General features: G+C 43.0%; 1 pseudogene; it reads left to right on the top strand.

The window, feature by feature from the left end:
* The first annotated feature begins 10,030 nt into the window (after window positions 1–10,030).
* On the top strand, window positions 10,031–10,258 carry LOC148123268 (Nuclear RNase P; annotated as a pseudogene).
* The last annotated feature ends 11,616 nt before the right edge of the window (window positions 10,259–21,874 follow it).

The following is a 21,874-nucleotide window of genomic DNA, read 5'->3' as shown; positions in this document are numbered from 1 at the left end:
GAAAAATGTAGAGCTGAAATTGTTTTGTCACCGGAACTAAAAGAAAGTGGGGAGTAGAATTTTATCCTTTTGCTGTGCAGAAGAGAAACAAGCATGGCTGTTTGATAGAACTTTGCATAAAAAATACAGTTTTTGGAGTTATTAAAAATCATGTAAGGCAGCCTTATGTTTAATTTTTTCATTAATTATTACCTAATTTACAGTGACCCTGCTTCTAAACCAACTTAAAGACTGGTGTTGGCATTGAAATGTGTGGAGCAGTTACCACTGAGACGAAAGAAGCATTTCACGCACCTGGAACCATACTAAGCCTTGTGGTTTTGATTGACAGCCTGTGATTGGCTGTCTGTCTTTCACCTCCCTCTTCTTCCTGCTCCTCATTTAATGAGGGTTGTGGTATCCATTTCTCCTCCCATCATGATAGTCAGCTTCCTGCTGTACCTTTGCACCAAGTTTAGAGATTATTAAACACTTTTGGGTTTGTTTATTTTTATGTGTTTTTTCCAGTTTCCTGGAGACATGATTGACGTAAAGATTGCACATATTTTGTGATATTCTGACATCTCTATTTGGTGAACCGATTACACAATCAAATGTTCCTGTGCATTGAAGAATGCTTGAAATTTATTCTCCCGGCAAATTTCTAGGACACAACTTGTTATTTTGATATTGCGTGCTCATCAGCCTAGCAAGGAGAGAGATTTCATTGCAGTTCTAATTTGAATTTTCTTGGTTGCTAAGTCTAAGAGGCAGTAGTTGGTTTTTAGCTTATGTGCGTATATGTGTGTCTGTGTGTCTATGTCTCTGTGTGTGTCCATGTGTCCATGTCTATGTGTGTGTGTGTGTGTGTGTGTGTGCATGTGTGTGTGCATTTCTGAACTGTTTAAATCTATCACTTTTCCTTTTTATTGTTGGACAGTTTCATAGTGACTTTTAGTATATATTTTTTTTACCACATTTTATCTTTCATCTTCCTCCTTCTTCCTCTCTTCCAGCAATTCTCCCTCCCACTTTCCTGTCTGTCTCTAGTGAGGTAGAAGCATTGAGTTTGATTGTACTCTCCTGACTGGGTGTATATAGGAATCCTTCATTTTTCTATTGAGTAACTTTGACTCTTTTTGTTATTTTTTTTATCCATCACACTATCTTTTCTTACAAAATTTTGTGATACATGTTCACAATGGAATATTATCCAGCTATTAAGAAAAATGAACATTGCAAGTAAATTGATGAAACTGTAAGCAATTGTCTTGAGTAAAGTAACTGAGAGGCAGAAAAAGAATAAATCTTACATATTTTCTCTTTTCTGGATGCCAGTTTTGAATCTTCAGCTGTACATGTTCTAGTTAAGATGCTCAGATGTCAGAAATTTACAAGGGTCTCTTAGGAAAAGGAACCTGCAATAGGGAGAAGTAATACAGAGGTATCGAGGGTTCAAGGGGAACAATGGAACAGGATGGTTAAGATGGGGTGAGGGATGGGAAGACAGTGTGGAAGAGGGAATATAGGGAAATACAACTAACACTAAAAACCCTTTGGAGAAAGCCGTAAGAATTCCACCATTGTAACAGCTTCATAAAATATATACATATACATACATTAAAAGAGGTTTGATGAGCTACCTTACAAGGGGGGACAATACCTCAACTGGACACTCCATGCTAGCAAATAAAAACCCGGTACCAGGAATGGGTTACCTCTTTTTGAGTTGTTTACCAATGGGGTCACAGAGACCATCAAGCATTTCAGCCTATAACCAAAGCTCTTGGCCACCCTCTTGAACATGATAGCAAGACACTGTTGTCAAAGACACCAGGTGTTTGAGTCACAGAGCTTGGAGACATCAAGCTAGTGTCCCTTGAAACATCATCCTTACTGGCTAGTGCTCACGGGACTCTAAGGCACTGTGCATTAGAGAAGATGAAGAAAAGTACTCCTCAGTCTCACCCATCTGTGAACCACTGGTTTGACAAGGTATGACTCCTAGGGAAATGGTGGTATGGCTGCTATGGTAGCAGACATCCACTTCCTACCTGGATATAAGACCTGTCCCATGACATGGAACCCATAGCTAGCTAGCACTAGTAAAGGGTCCAAGGGCTAGATGGAACATAGGCCCTAGGGAGGAACCCAATATTATTATTCTGATATCATCAGAGAAGCTTCTCCTAGCAATAGCCAGCGATTGATACAGAAACCCTCAACTGATCAAAGTGCAGAAAGCAAAAGACTATGGAGCATTCAGTCCTAAATGGGGTGTTCATATCATACTGGTTCATTCAGCCCTAAGTGGGGCACTCGTACCACATCCCTCCTGGCAAGGTTCTTTTGCAGAAGAGGGGGCAGAAAGATTATAAGAACCCAACGCAGTAGATAACATCAAGGAAAGAGTGTTTCCAAACACAACAGGGTAATGCCCACACGGATCAACTCACAATGATTTTACCAGCATGCATAAGACCACACAAGCTCCAGTCAGTCAAAATCCCAGCTTGGAGGTGGGAAAGTGGGAATGAGATCCAACCATTAATGAGGGAACTATCGTATTTGATAGCTTATGGAAGACAAGAGTCGGTTTTCTTTGGTTATGTGAACCCTTATTAGGTTGGTCATGCTCCATAGTGGGCCTCACTATCAAGTATAGCCGGGCAGTGCAAACTGTACCCAAATGGGGGATGATTTCCAAGTTCAACGTGAAGGAATGGGAGGCGGACAAGATGATAATGGGAGGAGTTGGAGGATGGGAGATGAATAGGTCCAAAAATTTGAAACAGAAATAATTGCTTTTGTCTTTTCAGACAGTTCCATCACTATATGGGTACAAGTCTTTAAGTGGCAAAGTCCCATTTAATGTATAAGCAGCACTGAAATAATTCACCACAGAAATTGTGCATTAAAAAAATTGGAATTTCAGCACTCAGGAAGTGGAGGCAGAAAGATCCTGCGTTCAAAGGCAGTCTTGGCTACTAAGTAATCTTCAGGTAAGCCTGGGCTCATAACAAAAGTAGCAGGACAAGAAAGAAAAAGAGGGGGAAGGAGAAAGGGAGGAATAAAAGAGAAAGAGAAGAAGGGGGAGAAAGGAAAGAATGAAGAAAGGGGGCAAATGAGGAGGGGAGGAAAGAAGAACTCTATCAAGATATTTATTTAATCAGAATTATGAAATTATGATGCATCTTCTCTGTTAACACAAAGAGGGTGTAGAGTTTAAGCCTATGAGCAATATGCCATCTCTGCAACTCCTTTGATACAAAAATTTAAGCAAAAACATAAGACATGAGAGACTTTGAAACACAGAGATGGACCATAACATTGAGTAACACCAACTGTCTGTCACAGTCCCAGTGGTTCATCTGTGTCGCAGATAACCTGGGTGATCTTTGTAAGTAAGATATGCAATTGTTCATTTTACCAGAAGACAACATTGGTGTTAAAAGCCTAAGAACAGAGCCCAAGATGGTCAGTGACTTTCCACATTTGCTCAGAAGCTAATCTGGCTAAAACATTTCCTGTGCTCACAGTAAATCCTGACTGTATCAGAGCTAGCATTTGTCAAGTGAATTGCATCCCAAGGAAAAAAGCCTAAAGTCCGAGATTTTTTTTTTTAATCTTGAAATTAAGGTGCAAGACATAAATTCTCTGTAAGACTAGAATTCAAAATTGAAAGTTCTTTTGGTTTCTTTTACAGTACACAGCAATCAAAGAAAAATAAGCTGGCACATGAAACCACTTTTCATCGGATATATTCCATATTTTCTTATGTTTCTCTGTTTTGTTCAAGCATGAAACACTCAATTTTCAGTGGTCTCTTTGGAGGAAGTATGCTACTGGAGTGGGCTTTCAGGTTACAAAAGCCCACACTAGCCTCTCTCTCTCTCTCTTTCTCTCTCTCTCTCTCTCTCTCTCTCTCTCTCTCTCTCTCTCTCCCTCCCTCCCTCCCTCCCTCCCTCTCCCTGTTGCCTATGAATCTGGATGTAGAACTTGCAGTAACTTCTCCAGCACCATACCTACCTGCATGCACCAACTCCCTATCCTGCTAACCTCTGAAACTGTAAGCAAGACCCAATTAAGTGGGTTTTTTTTTTAAATTAGGGTTGCCATAGTCATGGCGTCTCTTTACAACAATAGAACACTAGCTAAGACTCCATGTAAAAAAGAAAAAAAGAAAAACTAGTGTAGTGAGTGTCTGTAACCACAGCACAGGGAAAAGGGGGAACAGAGGGATCCAGGATGCTTGCTGGAGTCAGTGAACTCCAGGTTCACTGAAAGACCCTGTCTCAAAAAACTTAAAATGGAGAAGCCATAGGTGAACACACCCTATGCTCACCTCTAGCCTCCACATATGCACGTGCCAGTGAATAAACCTTTGTGTATACAAATGCACACACACACACATGCACACACAAACAGAGGGTACAGAAGAGAGAGAGAGAATATACAGGTTTTAATTTTTTAATTTTACCTTGTAATTACAAGATTGGAAAAGTGGTATTTTTCAAGGTCATAAAATTTCGGGGAATATCTTTGGGAAACTCAAGCCGCACAGATATTGTAACCAGTAAGTAGAGTTGCGAGCCCACTACTCTCGCTGTCGGTGTGACAGGGTGCACAGCTTACGGGCTCTGACGGCTGGAAACCTTTCCCTCAGAAATTAAAGCCAGCTTTGGCTTTAATAGCCAAAGGGTCTTCTCATACACTTCAGGTTTCCAAAGATTGTTTCTGCATGTATTTAATATTTTGTTCTTTAGCAAACATTTTTTTCTTATCCGAAAGAATCTGCTTAAAAACAAGATTGATAAAATCACCTGAAGCTAATTTCTCTTGTTATCAAACCTCACACACTAGTCTAATGTCTTATGGGTAGTTGAGTATCTAAAAATAGATACCATATGGAGAAAATTAGAAATCAAAATGTTAATTAATGTGACCTAATCAAAGACACATAGGCTAGTCTATGGAGTATTTATCTATAATCCATAGCTGGAAACAAAATGAAACTCATGCGCAGAATATCACAATCATTATTTCAGTATTAATAGTCAGTTTTTCCTACAGCCTCTCACTGCAAAACCTGTTCAAAGATGTAAATATGTATGGGTATACCTTAAGGCTATAAAACTGAAAAGAGGAAATATAGACAATAAAGTCAGTTTAATAAAACACCAATTTAACTCATGTTTTTCTTACATATAGAATATAATGATCTACTGAAAATCTTTTTTAAATTTTTAAGATTTTTGTGTGGATATGTATACGTGTGTGCATGTGTGTATGTAAGTATGTGCATGTGTCTGAGAGGGATGTCAACAGAGTCCAGAAGAGGGCTTCCAATCCCCTGGAGCTGTAGTTACAGGAAGTTCTGAGCTGCTTATTGCAGGTGCTTAGAACCAAGCTCGGTCCTCTGCAAGAACAGCAGGCACTCGTAACCACTGAGCCATTTCTCCAAACCCTCTGCTGACAATGTTGATCCATGAAAAATTTAATGAATGGAAATGGGCATTGGTCTCTTTAAATCTGTGTGTTTGTTCTAGCTGTACTGCAGCAGATCAAAGTGTTTGAGACAGTTCACTTTGTGACTTCCCTCAGACATGGAGTATACACACACACACACACACACACAGACACACACAGACACACACACACAGACACACACATACACACACACATACACACACACATACACACACACACATACACACACACATACACACACACATACACACACACATACACACACACACACAGACACACACACAGACACACACACACACACACGTACATATTTATGCACACACACGGGGGTATGCACACTTACATGCACATAGCTAGCCTTTTCCTTTATAAAGCGATCTTATTTTCGCCCACTCCCCAAAACCTTACGAGCCAGCTTGGTTATTTAGTCTCGAACCAAATCTGATGCAAATTTCTAAAAGCCTCATCCTGCCTCAAACGTATTTTTAAAGGACATTATATCAAGATGGGAGTTCCAGAAGAAAATGCAGAAGTCTTTTCCAGGTTTGGAAATAGATTTTTGGATTATATCTCTAAGCCTCCCAAATTCCTTCATTAAATATTTGTTTTTTGTTTTTTTTTTTATTTTCTGCACAGAGGTTCAGGCAAGTCTATAAACTTAAAACAAATGATGGTTGCAAGGCATTTATGTTAGGAGTCAAGAAAAGCTGTAATATTATAGCAAAAAGAAAGGCAGCACACTGAGAGTCTTTACCCCTAGCAGTTTAGGACGGAGAACAGCTCCCTGGAAATGTGTAGGTATAATGAGATCCACTGACTTTTTTGTTTTGTTTTGTTTTGATTTTCAAGACAAGGTTTCTCTGTGTAACAGCCCTCACAGTCCTGGAACTCACTGTGTAGACCAAGCTGGCCTCAAACTCAGAGATCTGCCTGCCTGTGCCTCCCAAGTGCCTAGATTAAAGGTGTGCGCCACCACCGCCCACTCCCCCTGACATTCTTAAATGTAAGGAATTCTAAGCATAATTATTTGTTATATGTGGCCGCACAAAGGGCAACAGAAGGAAAGGACTTCTGCAGCTTCTACAGCCGAAGGAGATTCCTATGTATAGGTTTGATTGCATTCGTCAACCAGAGTGCAGGTTGTGAGCACTGCAATCTTGTTTGATGCTGCATGTGGAGAAAGAACCAAGTGGCTAAGGTCTTATTTACAAGCAGAGACACAGAGGGACAGGGCTTCAACGCATGGATTTGGGGGAAACACATTGATCCTTAGCAGTTACTATTGTTACCTATATTCATTTAGATGAGGTTGAAGTATTCTGGAAATTTTTAGTCTCCATTAATCCAATAAGGGGATTGGATGTTGATACTTGAAGTATGATTTCACTGTGTACTGCTTGGACCAAGAACCCATGCACCTCAAAGTCTTTGGGGAAAAAGGATGTGACAGACCTACCCTGTCAGAGCCTCTAGCAATCCTGCACTCACGTTCCTCTCCATGTGTCCGCATACACTTACTATGTCCAACTACCCTGGTGAAACACTGCAGATCTGTCTCTCAATTCGGAAAAAGTTCCAGAATTAACCAGATTAACCAGTAAATGGGAACCAGATAAAAATTCACTAAACATCATGGGTTGGGCCAACTGTAGGTGGTTTCAACCCTAAAAAGATGGTTCTGAGCTGCCTTAAGGAAGCTCGCTAAGGAATAAGCAGCCAAGAAAGACAACAATCTGTGTTCATCCGTGGTTTGTACTTCAAGTTCCTTTCCTGGTGTGGGAGAATTGTCTGTATTCTGTCAATCATATTTTAATAAAATGCTGATTGGCCAGGCAGGAAGTATAGACGGGTCAACCAGACAGGAAGTAGAGGCGGGGCAATGAGAATAGGATAAGGCTAGGGAGGAGGAAACTCCCTCCGCCACTCCTGCACAGACCACCGAAGAGGCAGCATGTAACTTGCCCAGCTGAGAAAGGTATGGAGCCGTGTGGCTGACATAGATAAGGATAATGGGTTAATATAAGCTATAAGAGTTAACAAGAAGCCTGACCTAATGGGCCAATCAGTTTATAACCTTATGGAGTCCTATGTGTGATTTCTCTTTGGGATTTGCCAGCTGTGGGGTACCGGGCGGAATGGAAACCCCAACAAGCCAGCCCCTCATGTTACACTTTCCTGTCCTGGCTTCCCTCAACAATGTGGGCTGTGACCCGGAAGTATAAAATTAAAGAAACCCTTTCCTCTCAAGCTGCTTTTGGTCATGGTGTTTATCACAGCAACAGCAATCATACTAGAACAGAACACAGCCACGGTTGTTGTTCCTTGGCTTCCTGCTATCTTTTGTTTGTGAAACAGTCTCTCACAGGCCTGGAACTTTGACAAGAAGGCTAAGTAGTTAGCCAGTGAGTTCCAGGAAGCTGTCGGTATTCCGTTCATCTCTCACCATTACTAGAATTACAAATGCATGCCACCATGTTGGGCTTTTTCATGATCTCTAGGGACCTGAACTCATGTCTCCATGCTAATGAGGCAAGTGCTTTACAGAATGAGCCATCTCACCTGCCCACCATTCTTATTCTGATAGAAAGATTGTCTGGTGGCAATCAACCCGTTGTTCAAATCACCCACCCACCTTCTGGAATCACATAAGGAACTGAATCTAAGACATAAAAATGTGGACTCCATCATTTTGAGTGAGGTAACCCAGGCGCCTAAAGACAAGTATCACATGTACTCACTCATAGGTGGTTTTTAAACATAAAGCAAAGAAAACCAGCCCACCAATCTTAGAGAACCTGGACAACAATGAGGACACTAAGAGAGACTTACATAGATCTAATCTACATGGGAAGTAGAAAAAGACAAGATCTCCTGAGAAAATTGGGAGCATGGGGACCTTGGGGGAGGGTTGAAGGGGAGGGGAGAGGCAGGGAGGGGAGCAGAGGCAGAGAAAAGTGTAGAGATCAATAAAAATCAATAAAAAAATGTGGACTCCTAGAGATCACTCTGTAGCTGTTGGCAAGGAATACATCTGAAACGATTACTGTTTCTGCAGCTCAGAAAACACTCCCCTGAAACTAGTTGCCTAACTCACTCTTCAACCACTGACTTGGTTTGATTCTTGCACAGGGTTTACAGTCAGCTCTGGACCCTAGGACAGTTAAGGGAGCAGGACCCACAGTGCCATCATCAATTTCAAGCTAGCTGCCGCACTAAATGAACACATTCTCATGGTACAAATCAGTGCAACGCTGGTTAAATCGCTGTCCAAAATGCCATTTCCGTGGTCAGAATACTTGTTAGGATTTGCATCTGAATCTAAAACAGGAATAAAACCAACTGTGTTTGGCCATTTGAATATCAAAGATCCCAATATCCTTGTGCAGACTTATAAATGTGCAGTAACATATTAGAACTGGAAAGCCATGTTGTGAAAGAACAGAGGAGAAATTTCAGCCTTATCATCTACCAATCTTCTATGTATAATCCTCTCTATCACTGACATCTTCAAGAACTCCACATTAAATAAATAGCCTTGTTGGGAGTCACCTGGAGGCACAGGTGGTCCTGCAGTTTGGAGGTAGCTACGTGGGGCTGAGCACCCTTGTCTGCACCCTTGCTTGCACATGCTCAGACCAGCAGAATGGCATTAACCAATCAGGACAGCGTTCAAGCCTCTCCACCGCTTAAGGGCAGCTGCCTCTGGGCCCAACCCTCTCTCTCTAAGCTTTCTCTCGTCCCTGCTCTATCTTCCCTTCCCCCAATTTTCCTCAAGGGAATGCTCCAAATAAAGATGTGACCAGAGAAGGAATTCTCGTTTTTGGTGGCGTTCATTCCTGCTGGCCAGGATGGTCCCCCACAACTGGTGCCGAAACCCGGGACACTGAGGGACCCTGACAACTACGCCGGGGGACCCTGAGAAGGAAGCGCCCAGCAACGTGCTGAAAGCCCAGGAGAAAAAGCCGAAATCAGACACCAGGACACAGAGAGCCGTAAATTTCAGAACTCTGAACACGTGGAGCGGTGAGTGACGTCAGTTGAATCCCCCAAAAAGGGGAGGAAAAAGAATTTCAAAGTATAGGCCTAAAAAAAAAAATACAAAAAAAAATCAAAGTTAAGGTATCTAAAAGAAGGTACAAAAAGCAACGGAAAAGAAAAATCCCTTAAGTTCAGTGCAGGTGGAGCTGAGAAAAAGCGAGGTTTACGGTTGGGAGATCCGCGGCTTCCTCCGTCCGTACTCGCTGTTAGAGACCGGGGCAACAGTCTCGTAGGGAGGCGAGTTTGATCATGCTTAAAGACTGCCTTTCCTGTTCTTAAAGAGCCACAGAGCTTTTGGAGGTGATTTTCGCCTAATTTTGTTAAGAGAGCTCAGTCTCTGGCTCTCACGTACAGAAAACTTTAACTTTGATTGAGGAAGTAGCCGGTGGTGGTGGCGCACGCCTTTAATCCCAGCACTCGGGAGGCAGAGGCGGAAGCTGCGTTGTGAGCAGCAGCGCCGCTAAAGACCTAAAGACGGAGAGGGGCCAAACTCTGAACCGCGTTTCCATAGCAACATGGGCGGGCGGAGGAAGCTCACCGGCGGGGCCACGTACTAAGTGCTCGTCACCCCCCCGGCCCCTGGGAGGGTCTGAGACTGGGGCCCCCCGCGGCCCTAACCGGGCCCTCCATGGGTGGGCAGATGCCCCCCCTCGCCGGAGCTTGAAAAAGACTCACGGCCGGCGGTGCGAGTTCATTGCCTGAGGCGAGGCAGGGTGCACAGTTTACAGATACAGGATAAGCGGCGAGCCGCGCAAGGCCCGGGGCGGAGCCATGCCTTTGGGCCATGCGGAGCGCGCCACGGTGGGCCGTGCCTCAGAGGCGGGGCAACCGCCGCTGTCTGCTGCTGCCGCCGCCGCTCACAGCCACAGCCGCCAAGAATTTAGTCAGATAAAAACATTTGTCGCCAAAAATTCAGTCAGATAAAAACATTTATCCCCCCAAAAATTCACAACGTCCCTTTGTCAGCAGGAAGTAGTCAGATCGAATGCCGACGTCCATTTTCCCTCATAAACTTCAGACAGAACTGGTCGTGATTATCATAATAAAGGCGCGTCAACCTGGTTACCATTACCTATTGCCTCTGGCAGCGGGTGGAATAAACAATGCTACCTAGAAGTTTTTTCATTTGAATGCGGGAGCTGGAGAGATGGCTCAGAGGTTAAGAGCACTGCCTGCTCTTCCAAAGGTCATGAGTTCAATTCCCAATGACAACTGTTTTGATGTTAAACAATAGAGGGGGACTACCAGTGACAGCTTCCCCCAGAGAAAGGATTTGATTTCTCTTGCATTCTTTACACTTAATTTTTGATTCAGGGTTTTGCTGGCACAGACAGGCAGGGTTTGCTCTTTGAAGCGGAGACATGCAGATCTCTAAGTTCAAAACCAGCCTACTTCCAGTACTGATTGTGCTGAATTTTTACACTGAGAGTTTTTAATACTCTTAAATGTCAATTTGGGAGGAGAGTTTTGTTTATGTTTTTCTAGGAATGCTGACATACATCTGGGTGCCAGCAAGACCGACCAGAGAAATGAAGGATACTGCTGTGGAAGATTCGTGCAGAGGCAGCAGTGATGACCTTCTGGGCGGTGTCAAGAGCAGCTGTTTCACACCATCGACTTGAGCAGCACCCTGTGCAACCTCTTATCTCTTAACAATTTTCTGGCTGACTCTGTTTTGCCTTTTCCTTCCTTGGGAATGGGTGGGAGCAGAGATATTCTTGACATGCTGCGTCTAGGTGGAAGTGCTGTATGTCTTTGATTGGTGTGCTACCTGCTAGCCCAAGTGAGGTGGGGACCAGATTGGAAAATAGTTTTGCCTTATTGCTCTTATTAACAAGAGAAGAGGGAGATGTTGGGAGCCACCTGGAGGCACAGGTGGTCCTGCAGTTTGGAGGTAGCCACGTGGGGCTGAGCACCCTTGCCTGCACCCTTGCTTGCACATGCTCAGACCAGCAGAATGGCATTAACCAATCAGGACAGCGTTCAAGCCTCTCCACCACTTAAGGGCGGCTGCCTCTGGGCCCAACCCTCTCTCTCTAAGCTTTCTCTCGTCCCTGCTCTATCTTCCCTTCCCCCAATTTTCCTCAAGGGAATGCTCCAAATAAAGATGTGACCAGAGAAGGAATTCTCGTTTTTGGTGGCGTTCATTCCTGCTGGCCAGGATGGCCCCCCACATAGCCTCATAACATGTAAAAAATTACATGTGTGTCCATGTACAAGCAAATCATATTTCTCACAACTGCATAAAGAAGGAATTTCTTTTTTAATTTAACTCAACTACACTAATTCCCTATTCCCCTTCTACTTTTTAAAGATCAGTGTGTGCACAGTAGATTTTGGGAAGAATGCTTGAGGAGAGACTGTCGGGACTTCTAGATTTTGAGTTACCTTACACTATTTAGAAGAGCTGATTACAGACCATTCTAGATCCCGGTAGAGCCAGATTGCTAGGGGAAAGGGGAACTGGGTCTCAGAATGCAGGGAAAGGTTTAGGGCAGAAGGTTTAGAGGCCGAGGGCAAGGGAGTGGCTTCCAGGGCTGGATCTGCTGAGTTTCTGCTCTGTTCTTGCCCTGGGCATCAGTCTACAGCGGCTTACACTCAAGGAGTGTGCATGCTTTCCGTAGCAACAAATCCACGAAGAGGGGCTGCGGCTCACCCACACCTCCTCCCTTTCTCTTCCACTCCCTCATCCTCTCCTCCAAATCTCCACATTCACATTCATAGACCTAAATAGGATTGTAAAGATTTAGCATTTTTAGTTGGTACAACGGAATGCTTTTTAAAAGTTTATCTTATGGAAAATGTCTCCTTTAGAAGCCATGGCTGACCCCCTGAGTTGGAGACGTAATGCTTCTCCAAGCAGCAGGCATTTTCTTCGTGTCCGAGTTGGTTCTGTTGATTGTGTTGATGCTCTGACTTATCCAGTCCTCCAGGGGAGAAGAGACTGAGGAGAACCAAGATAGAGGGCCAAAGGTCCTTGGACAAAAAGCTCATTACTTTTAACCTCAGCTTATGTTCAGCCCAGCAACATAGGAAAAGGGGAAAAAAAAACAACAACTGATTTGATTCAATCATTCTACTAGGAGTTTGCAAGCATACAGGATGGGCTGGAATCTTTTAGAGTCTAACTACAATGAATTTTCTGGGCTTTTTTTTTAAAGTGAATTTATAAAACACCTCTGTGACCATCTTTCTAATGCTAGCATCAGAATTATATTGAAAATCCGTAAGAATCCAATTAATCTGTAGATGACTGCCCATCTGCTTTGGATGGTGCTTCAGGACACGTTTCCAGGGAAACGGGATCTAGAATTTGCAAGCATAAAGTTTATTGGAGTGAACATTCACCAGCATGGCTTTTGAAAGAATGACAGCAGAAGTTGGCAGAGGATGACATTGGGCCTAGCATGGCAGCAACGGGGATTTCAACCACACCCACAGAGAGCAGAGATAACCCCTTATCTCCCATCCCTGGAGAGTCAAGGCTTGAGTTTTCCCTTTTAATATCACACTCATCAGAAGTGGTTGGCTCTGGGAATAGGACAAGACCTGGAGAGCAGCTGACCATAGTTAGGGTCCCATTGGGCATGAAATGAAAGATTCCCTTTGGGTTCACAGACATCACTTGCAGAAGCTGAGGGGATGAACGTTTCCATGGCTGAGGGAGATCTGAGCAGCACACAATACCAATACAGCACATGGAATCAAGGCGGGAGCACCTGTTTTCCAGAGAGTGTCGGCCTGAGTGGAACTTGTGAGCTAGTGCAATCGTCTGCCTTTTCCCTTCACCCATTCACTCTGCAAGTGTGAATGATTACCATTACTGACAGCCCTGTCAATACAGATAATCCAAAGAAACAAAGGCTCCATTTTTATATTTTAGAGAAGGCACAGAGAGGCTGGATGTTCTGCACTCTGAACTAAAGCTAAAAAGTAAAAGTCTCTGCCATCGTACACATGAAGACTGTGTACTTTTCCATTGTGAGAGAGGAAGCGATATGTCATGTCTGCATGCTTTCCTTCCTGGGACAGCTCAACTCAAACTTAATCACTTGTTTAAAGGAATCCTAAATTTTATGTTCAATGTCTGTGAATCTCTTTATGATAGGCAGCTTCAAATGGTAACTCCAAATGAAGACAATAGCATCGTCTTGGCCCAGGACTGAAATGAAATCAAGATTTATGCAGCTACTACAACGGCAGCTAGTCTTCTTGCTGATTCTGCAGCAATGTCTTTATTCAAGCAGTTTCTAATTTTGGAGACAGTTGTAGAGTCTGAAGTCTTTCATGTGGTAAAACTCAAATTAAAGATATTATATTACTGCCCACCCTTGTTACTTTCTCTTCTTTCCTGGAGAAGGAGACTAGGAATAGTAAAATCTTGTGTATGCCGTCATATTGAATGCAGCAAGACAGGAGCAACAGGTAAGAAGAACAGAACTATCACTGTAAGTGAACTAACATGCAACTCTAAAATGAAGTAGCCCAACATATTTTATTTAAGCATGTGAAGTGAACTTTACTCTCATTAATGTTTTATATATATTATAAAGACGTGTTCTAACACTCTTAATTGGAAGCTGGTGCATCATTTATTGCCACTCTCCTGAGGCCCCACACATAACACGTGCCCAGTGAAAATTAATCATCAGTGATGTCCTCATTAGGAAAGAGAAATTGGCTAAAATCCTTCCATTTAGTCTTCTTGAGGCTCATTGTACATTCGTTTACGATGTCCTTCCAATGCTTAGATGTGTTAACAATTAAAGAAACCTCTCAGTTTCACAAATCTACCTTTCACATTTCAGTAGCCAGGGACATTAAACCTCTGTTTAGAAGGCAGGCATCAAATACCCACCTTTATAGTGATAATTACCTGAGCTGATAAAAGAAACCTGCTCATCAGTGATGGCTGTTTACAGCAATTAGAGACTTGAACTTAGTCTTTGGTCAGAACATGTGTAAGGAGGACCAACACCACCTGTATTATTTCATATTCAATGTTGGGACTGTTTTTCTGCCACGTACTGATAACCTCATCAAAACCCTAACATTCATCTATTTCTTCCAAGTGTCAAGCAATCTTCTAAGCACTGTACATGTATTTAAATGACTAATACAAACTCCATTCTGTGTCCTATAGTTATCAAACATTTTAGGTATATTAGTCTCTCTCTCTCTCTCTCTCTCTCTCTCACACACACACACACACGCATGCACGCACGCACGCGCGCGCGTGCGCGCGCACACGCACGCGCCTGCGGTAGAAATCCTATCATTTGCAACATGGAAGAACTTGAGGGACATTATATTACGTGAAACAAGCCATGTGTAAAGACAAATACTCAAGATCTCACACAGAATATCAACTAAAGAAAAATTTCAGACTCATAAAAGCAGAAAACAAAGTGGTAGACACTAGAGAAAAATGGGGGTATTAGGTAGCATTAAGAGGGGAAAAGAGAGACTAACAAGATGAGAATACCCTGGTGGATCATATAAGGTCCATAATAGGCATGGACATGATTTCTCTCAGCAAGTCCTTGTCATCCCTCTGAAATAACTCAATGTTGCCGTCCAAAAAGTACGGAGACACCAAAGCTTTCTCTCATCGACCTTGGAGAGCTGAAAATACAGCATACTGAATCAGATTCAGGTGCCTAAGCGTGGGCCCTGGACCAGACTGCCCCATAATAAGTAAAATTGAGAAAAATTATCTCAGAAACACATCCGTGACCACTGAACAGGATTTAGAGAGCTCTGCCTCACTCACTTTGCAAGAGCGCCCTGGCAAAGTACGACATCCAAGTGTGGTGCCAAATAACTGCTCTTTGTTATTCACGTCACCACACCTTCCCCGAACACCAGAGACATGGGCCACAGCTGCCTTGCACAAATGTTCCCTGGCTGGCACGCAGATGGCAGGTGCTCTTGTAGACAGTGAGAATCCTTTTGAAGCTATGAGAGAATAGCAAGTTCCTAGTTTTTATTCAGACTGTATATGCATCTGGAGTGCGGCTGTCAGAAGTTCTAATGGGGCTGCAGTTATGACCCTTCTAACACGCTGCATCTGAAAATGAACAAAAGCCCACACGGCTGGTAAAACGCCTTCCAGCATACTCTCTCTGAAGCAGTGTGGGAGGCCTCCTCTTCCTTACTTCCTTTTTATTTTGGCTTGAGCAAAAGGATGGAGAACTATGAATAGGGAAATCTTCTATAATAAGAACACTGTAAAGAAAGTCCCCAAATTCTTAAGTTGTTTAAGTATTGTGAAAGAGGCTTGTCAAGAAATCAATCATTTTTGAGTATTTCTCAGAACAGAGACGCTTTCAGAAAAACAAGACACCCTTGTTCCCAAAACTGCTGTGTACGACTAACAAATTTTCATGAAGGAAAATTCCTCCAACTAGGAAAAGACCATAGTTCATGCCATCTTTGACCTAGACAAGACTTTTTCCCCCTTTGAGTTCCTGAGAATAGAAAGAGATCCAAGTTATCATAAAAACACATTTTTATAAATGAAACAAGGGTCTTGGGGAAGGAGTGACTGAACCTGAGAAAGGAGTAACACAATCACCACAAAGTAGGAAGTGAACCAGAAATAGCCCTGTGGGAAGCTGAGAACCTGATGTGACTATCGGGTGAAGAAAGACACAGTTCTTAAAAGCTGGTTGTGACTATGCACACCTGTGATCTCAGTACTTAGACAATGGAGGCCTGAGGGCTGGGAGTTCAAAGCCAGCCTCAGCCACAGAAGGAGTCTGAGTCCAGCGTCGGTTTCTGTAAGACCCTGTCTAAATGAATAAGTAGGGAAACCAAAGCATGTTTCCCCTAACAAGAATAATCTTGATGATTTGTTATTGGGAACCAGTTCTGGCAAGACCGTTACAAAGCTGGCTTACTTTACTACTGTGATAAGCATCATGGCCAGCAGAACTTGAGAAGCAAAGGGTGTGTTTCAGCTTGTAGTCCATGGAAAAGGGAAGTCACTGCAGGAACTTCAGACAGGAACCTGGAGGCAGGAACTGAAGCAGAGGCTTTCTATTGACTTGTTCCCCCGACTTGTTCAGCTTACTTCCTTATATACCACAGCCCCCACATCCCTAACTTCTCACACACCCTTCCCTATACATCTACCAGGCCAGGGATGGTACTTCCTCTAGTGTGCTGGGCCCTCCTGTCCACTGCTAGGATTGGGTCCTGCACATCAGTTGTTTTAATCAAGAAAATGACCCTGTAGTCTTGCCTATAGGTGGCGGCATTTTTGCAGTTCAGGTTTCTCTTTCCAAATGACCCTGGCTTGTGTCAAGTTGACGAAAAGAAAAAAAGAAAAGGAAACCAACCAGCACAAGATCATACTATAAAATGTGACCTTCACAAGAATCAGCTGGGAAACTGTAGTGTCCATGGAATCCAGTAGGTGGAGTTGGGATGAATGAACCGCCTGCAGAGAAACTATCCAGCGACTTGGCCACTGCTTTTTGGCAAGGGTGAAATCAGGATGTGACAACCGTCTTGACTATTCAGCCTTGAAAGTTTCAACAGAATTTGTATTACTTTGTGTGAATCTTCATCCTATGTTTAAAAAAAATTTCCGTTTTTTTATTTATGCTCTACTTAAGTGTCTGGAGGCGGGGGCGGAGGCGATCGGATACCCTGGGACGGAAGTCACAGATGGTTGTAAGCCGTGCGTGCTGGTAGCCAAACTGCAGTCTTCTGCAAGGGCAGCAAGAGCCCTTCACGGAACCATCGCTCTGGGTCTAAAGCATTGCAGAATGAAAACATGAATCTGCTGACATGAATCCCTTAACATGTCCCCTGGCTTTGAAAATGTGACTCAGGCCTCTCGAGCACCACAAGATCCCAGTGTGACCGCCCTCCCTACAGTCTCTACTCTACCCCCAAAGCCTCTGAGTTCAGGCTTCCTCATATCACAGTGGAGGCAAACATCCTGCTAGGATACCCTCTTCCACAGTGGACTGGACGCTCCCTAGGTCAGCAAATCTTTCTCATTCTTTCTGTGAGCATGGTGCCTAGCGTTGAGCAAGTTCTCTGTGGGCTTTCGGACAGTTTCAGTGAACTAAAACCCTGGAGGACGGGAATTCCCTGTGCTATAAATGGGCTATTTTAGCTCCCTTTCCTATCTGAAACCAAAGGAGGGGGGGGATGCTTTTCACAGCCACCAATTCTCCTATGAGCCATTTCTCAACCATCAACTCTGTTTATGTGTGTTGTGGACTCTGCTAACCCCTGGTGTTTTCTGGCCCTCAGCCAGTACTCTTCCGCACACTGTGACCCATTCCTTCGTTAAGTGTCTTGATCCTTGTTTTCGTTCTTTCTTTCTTTTTTTTTTTTTTCGAATCTCCATGGTGTTTTTCCTTTCACAAATTATGTTTCCCTTTGGGCCTCTTTGCTCTAACGCTGGGCAGACTCATAAAAGTGAGTTCACATAGGGATCCTAACTTTCACAGGAAGCTCTAGGACGGGAGCAGAAGAGTCTCCATGTTTTAAATATGACTCACTGGCCTGCTAAGTACGCATCATTGCAGTATCTCCCTAAATTTCAAATCAAAAGTTTCGACAGCTCAACTTACCTTGATATGAAAATCCATAAGCCTGTTCAAATGTTAAAAAAAAAGGAATGAAGAAAACTACACTGAATATTTTAGAAAATTGTAACCAAGGTACCAAGGGGAGGTATACAATAAACTCCAAACATACTCCAAATCCAGGATACCTTGAAACTATAAACCCAAACAATTTTGTTTTTACATTTATCCATTTATGTTTTTGAGAATTTCATGTATGAGTGTGTGTTTACCTCAATCTCACTCTATACTCTCCCTCTCCTAATTCCCTTTGTCTCCTCTGTTATTCCTTCCCAACTCAATGACCTCTCTCTCTCACTCTCTAAGCAGCCACATCATATGAATCTCTCTGTTATCTAAACTGGAATTTATGTCCCATGAATCAGGAATTAAGTTGGTCTTTGCCACCATTCTCCCCGAGATTTGCCAACATACATGGCATGTGCTAAATTCGATATCTATAAGTGATCAGGTATTGGTGAGTAGCTAAATTGAAAAGCAGTGTCAAGTAAAGAAGACCAACTGGATGCAAGTACCACCTTCCTTTACTTCAGTGTAGCACTGGGAATAGAAAACTATCTCTATTCAAATTGAACATTTCAAGAGTTAATACTGAGGCTAGCGCCTCCGCCAGCCATCCCAGCTTCCATCCAGAGGGCCATCGGAGGGGTGTGTGTGCTTCGGCCCGCGCAGGGGCCCAGCAAGGAGGAGCTAGGACTTTCCCCGACACCATAGACTCCCAGGTCAGCCGGCTCTGCTGGCTCCACCCTGCTAGCGCCTCCGCCAGCCATCCCAGCTTCCATCCAGAGGGCCATCGGAGGGGTGAGTGTGCTTCAGGCCAGCAGCAGGGGCCCGGTGAGGAGGAGCTCGGTCTTTCCCCGACCCCATAGACTCCCAGGTCAGCCTGCGCTGCTGGCTCCACCCTGCTAGCGCCCCCGCCAGCCATCCCAGCCTCCAGCCAGTGGGCCATCGGAGAGGTGAGTTTGCTTCAGGCCAGCGGCAGGGGCCCGGCGAGGAGGAGCTCGGACTTTCCCCAACCCCATAGACTCCCAGGTCAACCTGCAGTGCTGGTTCCACCCTGCTAAGCTCTCCCGCCTGCCATCCCAGCTTCCATCCAGGTACAAATTTCTATATTTCTCCCCTCCCACTGGGGCCATAAAATTTCCCCAGCTCAGCTGCCTTGCACACTGGGCCTGCTCTGAAGGCCCATCCCGGAAAGAGGGAGTGCCTGTGCTTCAATAGCCTGCCTGAGGAAAGGTAGGCATTCTATCAGTGAACTCCCTGCCAAACAAGGGAACCTGACCCGCTACCAGAAGTTCCAATAGAGAGCATTTGAACGAAGAGATGGGCAGACGCCAAGGCAAGACCTCCTCCAACAATCTGAAAAACAACATGAAAACACCAGATCCCAACGACCCTACAACAGAAGGATTTGATCACTCTAACCCAGATGAAGTGGAAAAAAGTGCCATGATGAAAGCAATAGAGTCCCTTAAACAGGATATGAATAACTCCCTTAAGGAACTGGTCGAGAAGTATAACAAAAAGTTTGAAGAAATGAGTATAGAAATGGATGAGAAATATAACAAAAAGTTTGAAGAAATAAGTAAATCCGTGAATGATACCCTGAGAAACCAAGAAAAAACAATCAAACAAGTAAAGGAAACAGTCCAAGAATTGAAAACTGAAATGGAGGCAATGAAGAAAACACAAAACGAGAACCGGCTGGATATGGAAAACCTAGGTAAACGAGCGGAGACTACAGAATCAAGCATAACCAATAGAATACAAGAGATAGAAGAACAAATCTCAGATTCTGAAGATACCATAGAGAAAATAAATGCTCTGGTCAAAGAAAATGGCAAATCCAACAAATTCTCTTCACAAAACATTCAGGAAATCTGGGACACAATAAAAAAACCAAATCTAAGAATAATAGGGATTGAAGAAGGAGAAGAACTGCAGATCAAAGGCCCAGAAAATATATTTAACAAAATTATAGAAGAAAACTTTCCCAGTCTAAAGAACGATATTCCTATGAAGGTTCAAGAAGCATACAGAACGCCGAATAGACTGGATCAAAAAAAACATCCCCTCGCCATATAATAATCAAAACACAAAACATCCAGATTAAAGAAAGAATATTAAGAGCTGCAAAGGAAAAAGGTCAAGTGACTTATAAAGGTAAACCTATCAGGCTTACACCAGACTTCTCTATGGAAACCATGAAAGCCAGAAGATCCTGGATAAAGGTACTGCAGAAACTAAGAGACCATGGATGCAAACCCAGACTACTATACCCAGCCAAGCTATCGTTCACTATCAACGGAGAAAACAAAATATTCCAGGATAAAAATAAATTTAAACAATTCCTAGCCACAAGTCCATCCCTACAGAAATTAATAGAAGGAAAATCGCAACCCAAGAAATCCAACATTGCCATCACTGCCTACAATAACCCAGACATCTAGCGACCCTTCACAACCACAACTCAAAGAAGAGAAACACACAAACTCTACTACACACATACACACACACACAAATAATAAACAGAATCAACAACCACTGGTCATTAATATCACTTAATATTAATGGACTCAACTCACCTATAAAAAGGCACAGACTTAAAGACTGGATAACAAAACAGGATCCAACATTCTGCTGTTTACAAGAAACACACCTCAACCACAGAGATAGACATCTACTCAGAGTAAAGGGTTGGGAAAAGGTTTTCCAAGCAAACGGACCTAAGAAACAAGCTGGTGTGGCCATTCTAATATCTATCAAAATTGACTTCAAACTAAAATCAATCAGAAGAGATGGAGATGGACATTTCATACTCTTAACAGGAACAATTAATCAGGAGAAAGTCTCAATCCTGAATATCTACACCCCTAATATAAAAGCACCCACTTATGTAAAAGAAAAACTTTTAGAACTCAAGGCAGTCATCAAACCACACACACTAATAGTAGGAGACTTCAACACACTTCTCTCACCAATGGACAGATCAATCAAACAGAAACTCAACAGAGAAATAAGAGAATTGCTAGAGGTAATGAATCAAATGGACTTAACAGATATCTATAGAACATTCTACCCAAAAAGGAAAGAATATACCTCCTTCTCTGCAGCTCATGGAACCTTCTCGAAAATTGACCACATACTCGGTAACAAAGCAAACTTACACAGATACAAAAAAATATTAGTAATCACCTGTGTCTTGTCAGATCACCACGGAATAAAGTTAGAACTCAATAACAATTCGAATTCCAGAAAGCCTACGAATGTGTGGAAGTTGAACAGTCAACTACTGAATCATCCTTGGGTCAAGGAAGAAATAAAGAAAGAAATTAAAGTCTTCCTTGAATTTAATGAAAATAAAGACACAACATACTCAAACCTATGGGACACAATGAAAGCAGTTCTAAGAGGAAAGTTCATAGTGCTAAGTTAAAGAAAACGGAGAAAGCACATATTGGAGACTTAACAGCACACCTAAAAGCTTTGGAAAAAATAGAAGCAGACTCTCCCAGGAGGAGTAGAAGATTGGAAATAATCAAACTGAGGGCTGAAATCAACAAAATAGAAACACAGAAAACAATCCAAAAAATCAACGAAACAAAAAGTTGGTTCTTGGAGAAAATCAACAAGATTGACAAACCCTTAGCCAAACTAATCAAACGGCAGAGAGAGATCACTCAAATTAATAAGATCAGAAATGAAAAGGGGGACATAACAACAGACACAGTGGAAATTCAGAGAATCATTAGATCTTA

Source organism: Myodes glareolus, chromosome 1 (genome assembly GCF_982192425.1).
Source record: "Myodes glareolus chromosome 1, mMyoGla1.1, whole genome shotgun sequence".
NCBI lineage: Eukaryota > Metazoa > Chordata > Mammalia > Rodentia > Cricetidae > Myodes > Myodes glareolus.
This window is presented reverse-complemented; position numbering and strand designations above follow the sequence as displayed.